This window comes from Balaenoptera ricei, chromosome 13 (assembly GCF_028023285.1).
Source record: "Balaenoptera ricei isolate mBalRic1 chromosome 13, mBalRic1.hap2, whole genome shotgun sequence".
In the NCBI taxonomy this organism is placed as follows: domain Eukaryota; kingdom Metazoa; phylum Chordata; class Mammalia; order Artiodactyla; family Balaenopteridae; genus Balaenoptera; species Balaenoptera ricei.
In genome coordinates, this window is record NC_082651.1 from 44,611,034 (window position 1) to 44,617,355 (window position 6,322).

Below are 6,322 nucleotides of genomic sequence, written 5' to 3' on the forward strand. Positions count from 1 at the left end.
CACAATAGACCAGATAGATTTAATTGATATTTATAGGTCATTCCATCCAAAAACAGCAGATTACACTTTCTTCTCAAGTGCACATGGAATATTCTCCAGGATAGACCACATCTTGGGTCACAAATCAAGCCTCAGTAAATTTAAGAAAATTGAAATCATATCAAACATCTTTTCTGACCACAATACTATGAGATTAGAAATCAATTACAGGGAAGAAAACGTAAAAAACACAAACACATGAAGGCTAAACAATACGTTACTAAATAACCAAGAGATCACCAAAGATATCAAGGAGGAAATAAAAAAATACCTGGAAACAAATTACAACAAAAACAGGATGATCCAAAACCTATGGGATGCAGCAAAAGCAGTTCTAAGAGGGAAGTTTATAGTAATACAAGCCTACCTCAAGAAACAAGAAAAATCTCAAATAAACAATCTAACCTTACACCTAAAGGAACTAGAGAAAGAAGAACAAACAAAACCCAAAGTTAGTAGAAGGAAAGAAGTCATAAAGATCAGAGCAGAAATAAATGAAATAGAAACAAAGAAAACAATAACAAAGATCAATAAAACTAAAAGCTGATTCTTTTTGAGAAGATAAACAAAATTGATAAACCTTTAGCCAGACTCATCAAGAAAAAGAGGGAGAGGACTCAAATCAATAAAATTAGAAATGAAAAGGAGAAGGTACAATGGACACCATAGAAATACAAAGCATCATAAGAGATTACTACAAGCAACTGTATGCCAATAACATGGACAACCTGGAAGAAATGGACAAATTCTTAGAAAGGTATAACCTTTTAAGACTGACCAGGAAGAAATAGAAAATATGAACAGACCAATCACAAGTAATGAAATTGAAACTGTGATTAAAAGTCTTCCCACAAACAAAAGTCCAGGACCAGATGGATTCACAGGTGAATTCTATCAAACATTTAGAGAAGAGTTAACACCCATTCTTCTCAAACTCTACCAAAAAATTGCAGAGGAAGGAACACTCCTAAACTCATTCTATGAGCCACCATCACCCTGATACCAAAACCAGACAAAGATACTACAAAAAAAGAAAATTACAGACCAATATCACTGATGAACATGGATGCAAAAATCCTCAACAAAATACTAGCAAACAGAATCCAACAACACATTAAAAGGATCATACACCATGATCAAGTGGGATTTATCCCAGGGATGCAAGGATTCTTCAATGTATGTAAATCAATCTATGTGATACACTATATTAACAAATTGAGGAATAAAAAGCATATGATCATCTCAATAGATGCAGAAAAAGCTTTTGACAAAATTCAACACCCATTTATGATAAAAACTCTCCAGAAAGTGGGCATAGAGGGAACCTACCTCAACATAATAAAGGCCATATATGACAAACCTACAGCAAACATCATTCTAAATGGTGAAAACCTGAAAGCATTTCCTGTAAGATCAGGAACAAGACAAGGATGTCCACTCTCGCCACTATTATTCAACATAGTTTTGGAAGTCCTAGCCATGGCAATCAGAGAAGAAAAAGAAATAAAAGGAATACGAATTGGAAAAGAAGAATTAAAACTGTCACTGTTTGCAGATGACATGATACTATACATAGAGAATCCTAAATATGCCACCAGAAAATGACTAGAGCTAATCACTGGATTTGGTAAAGTGGCAGGATACAAAATTAATGCACAGAAATCTCTTGCATTCCTATACACTAACAACAAAAGATCAGAAACAGAAATTAAGGAAATAATCCCATTCACCACTGCAACAAAAAGAATAAAATACCTAGGAATAAACCTACCTAAAGAGATAAAAGACCTGTACTCAGAAAACTATAAGACACTGATGAAAGAAATCAAAGATGACAGAAACAGATGGAGAGATATACCATGTTCTTGGACTGGAAGAATCAATATTGTGAAAATAACAATATTCACAATATTGATTCTTTGGGTAGTGAAATATTCACAATATTTCACTACCTAAAGCAATCTACAGATTCAATGCAATCCCTTTCAAATTACCAGTGGTATTTTTTACAGAACTAGAAGAAAAAAATCTTAAAATTTGTATGGAGACACAAAAGACTCTGAATAGCCAAAGCAATCTTGAGGGAAAAAAATGGAGCTGGAGGAATCAGATTCCCTGACTTCAGACTATAGTACAAAGCTAAAGTAATCAAGACAATATGGTACTGGCATAAAAGCAGAAATACAGATCAATGGAACAGGATAGAAAGCCCAGAGACAAACCCATGCACCTATGGTCAACTAATCTATGACAAAGGAGGCAAGGATATACAATGGAGAAAAGACAGTCTCTTCAATAAGTGGTGCTGGGAAAACTGGACAGCTACATGTAAAAGAATGAAATTAGAACACTCCCTAACACCATACACAAAAATAAACTCAAAATGGATTAGAGACCTAAATGTAAGACCAGACACTATAAAACTCTTAGAGGAAAACATAGGAAGAACATTCTTTGACATAAATCACAGCAAGATTGTTTTGATCCACCTCCTAGAGAAATGGAAATAAAAACAAAAATAAACAAATGGGACCTAATGAAACTTCAAAGCTTTTGCAAAGCAAAGGAAACTACAAAAAAGACAAAAAGACAGCCCTCAGAATGGGAGAAAATATTTGCAAACGAATCAACAAAGGATTAATCTCAAAAATATATAAACAGCTCATGCAGCTCAAGATTAAAAAAAACCAACCCATTCAAAAAATGGGCCGAAGACCTAAATAGACATTTCTCCAAAGAGGACATACAGATGGCCAAGAAGCACATGAAAAGCTGCTCAACATCACTAATTATTAGAGAAATGTAAATCAAAACTACGAGGTATCACCTCACACCAGTTAGCATGGGCATCATCAGAAAATCTACAAACAACAAATGCTGCAGAGGGTGTGGAGAAAAGGGAACCCTCTTGCACTGTTGCTGGGAATGTAAATTGATACAGCCACTATGGAGAACAGTACGGAGGTTCCTTAAAAAACTAAAAATAGAATTACCATATGACCCAGCAATCCCACTACTGGGCATATACCCAGAGAAAACCATAATTCAAAAAGACATATGCACCCCAATGTTCACTGCAGCACTATTCACAATAGCTAGGTCATGGAAGCAACTTAAATGCCCATCGACAGACGAATGGTTAAAGAAGATGTGGTACATACATACAATGGAATATTTTTCAGCCAAAAGAAGGAACGAAATTGGGTCATTTGTAGAGATGTGGATGGATCTAGAGACTGTCATACAGAGTGAAGTAAGTCAGAAAGAGAAAAACAAGTATCGCATATATGTGGAACCTGGAAAAACGGTACAGATGAACCGGTTTGCAAGGCAGAAATAGAGACACAGATGTAGAGAACAAACGTATGGACACCAAGGTGGGGAAAGCATGGGGGGTGGTGGTGGTGGGATGAATTGGGAGATTGAGATTGACATGTATACACTAATATGTATAAAATCGATAACTAATAAGAACCTGCTGTATAAAAAATAAAATTAAATTAAATTAAAAAAAAAAAAAGAAGAAGTTGGAAGTTTGCAACAAGGAGAGAACCCTCACCTGACCATACTGGCACCTTGATCTTGGACTTCCAGCCTCTATAACTGTAAGAAATAGGTGTCTGTTGTTTATAAGTCACCCAGTCTGTAGTATTTTGTTATAGCAGCATGAAGGGGCTACGACAGTATTAGAACAAAAATCATTTTTCTGTGTTTTTAGAATGACTCATGAGCTGACAACCTATTTAAACATTCCTATCCCACCAGAATGTTTCAAATCAGTCAAGTACTCCTTGACATAGGGTGGTGGGCAGGGGTGAAGGAAGGAAAGAAGAAGGACAAGGCAACAGAAAAAGAGGAAGTGGCTTATTTATTGAGGTTATTTAGGCAAACAGTAGAGATGGTGATGGCATCAATTCCTCATCCTCTAAGAACTCCTACCCTTGGTTTCAAGACAGAAAATCTCACCATCTGGGTATTCTCTGGCAGCAATACTCAGGCATACATCTGGAAGTTTTAAATGTTGAAATCAGGAATTATAGAAGAAAAAAGCTCGGTGAAGGAAAAGAAGAGGAAAGTAAAGTGGAAGAAAGGGGAGGAAAAGAAGAGTGGGAGGTATTCCCAGCTGTAAATTTGAATGTAAGCTCCATAACGAGGAAGGACTTTTTTGTCACTGCTCTACTTATAAGATGTAGAATAGAGTCTGGTATTTAATAGGGACTCAGAGTAAATATTTGTTGAACAAATCATGGGATTGTGGTGCTGCTGTGGTGTTGATGGTTAGATGTACAGCAGTTCAGGCAATGTGCCTCTCAGATCTCCCTTTAAGAAAGAATTTACCGTTCTGTGGTAGAAGTGCAATTGACTGAGAGCCGCCATCTGGCAGCATCTTTAGGCTCTACTTCCGTTTTTAAGCTGAAGCCATGCTCTTGCTATTGACTGAATATAGAGGTGGGTGCCAGTGCCTGGCCATTTCTGCCCAATGTGGTCTCCTCTAAGGGGCAGTCTTTGCTCTGGAACTCACTGTTGGGGTGGTGAGACCCTGTCAGATGTCCATCACGGTCTGAGGCTTTCTGCTCAATCCTGCTTCCTACGTCTTTATCTTTCAGAGACATCTCTGCTTCCCCCACACCTCAAACCTCTTGTACTACTAACTCCATTTCAGTGTTTGCTTTCTGATGACCTAAATGACACGAGGTCTGACAATTTGCCTTGAAGCCTCATTATCACTATGGTGCTGGATGAACTGTCAGCTTCTGAGTTATTCTGGGTGCTTCAGTCTTCCCAGATCTCAACAGTCTTCCTGGTAAGGTTATGCACCCAACTCTCAAGGATTGTGCTACTGAAAATGTGATCTCTGGGCTGGCGCCCATCTCCAAACTATTTGTTATTACCTGTCCACAATGAGATGAATGTAGAGATTGAGAATAATCATTTAAAAACTTTTATGACAATTTGGCATCACTCTAACAACTAAGGTCTGTGAACTGGTTTTCTTGAGTAGGGTATAAGATTAGTTTGGATGTTGTTGAACTCAAACTGTGAGTCCCATGTTGTGTGGATTGTGTAGTAGTCATATGTAGTAGGACCACATTGCAACTTGCGATATTTTGAGGTGACTCTAACTATGTATAAAATCTGGAATCTATTTCTTTCATCAGGAGATAATTTAATCTCAAAGATAACTTTAAAGGATAAATTGTTGGAACTGACAATTGATGAAGGATTGAAGATGAATTTTGGAAATGTCATCATTTATTTTACTTTTTAAAAATATTTATTTATTTATTTAGCTGCGTCAGGTCTTAGTTGCGGCACCCTGGGATCTTTAGTTGGCTCCTTAGTTGCAGCATATGAACTCTTAGTTGTGGCATGTGGGATCTAGTTCCCTGACCAGGGATCGAACACCGGCCCCCTGCACTGGGAGCATGGAGTCTTAGCCACTGGACCACCAGGGAAGTCCCTGTTTTATTTCAGATAAAAGTTAAAAATGAATATTCTTAGCTCGCAGAAATTGCTTTAAAAACTCTTCTCCCATTCCCATCAACTTATCTCTGTTTCTCTACTGAGTGTAAAAAAAACCCAGAGAAACAGTTTAGATACTCACCACCCTCAACCAGAAGCCTTATCTTTAATCCCTGTAGATTAGAATAACAAACCAGAAGAAAGCTCATTTGCCACTTAAAATACTTTAGATATTGACACACACGGTGTTTGTTCAAAGTGCTTTTGTAGGCATTTAATATATGGAATCGCTATTTCATGCGTAACTTTTTGTTAAATTACGATTGTGGAATCAAGTCAGGAATGTAAAAACGATGCTCCTAATCGTTCAAGTAGCAATATGCAGTCTTTGTCTTTTTTTCCTCTTATGTTTGTTCTGATTTCATTTATTGCAGTGCAGTTTTATGTTTTTTGAAATAATTAGAAATCTGGGCTTCTCTTTTGCCTTTTTATCCATCCTTCAAGCAATTCATTTTGATTGTATTTTACAAAAGTATCTCGTAGCGATGGGTTGGAAAAACAAAAGAACCCGAAACTTTCCCCACGGATAACTTGGGAAGCTGCTTTGGAGGCTAATTTTGAGGCGGACAATGGGAGCGTAGTAAGAACCTGGGCCCTGCAACTTCAGCGAACGTAAAAACCAGCACAAAGCTTTAGTAACTAACATTTTTTTTTCTGGTTAAATATGCTCAGTTTGTAATCCGGTGGGCGTTGGCCAAATGCAAATCTAGAAAAAGGTGCCGGCGCCCCGCCCCAACAACCTCCCACACCTTCGGCCTGC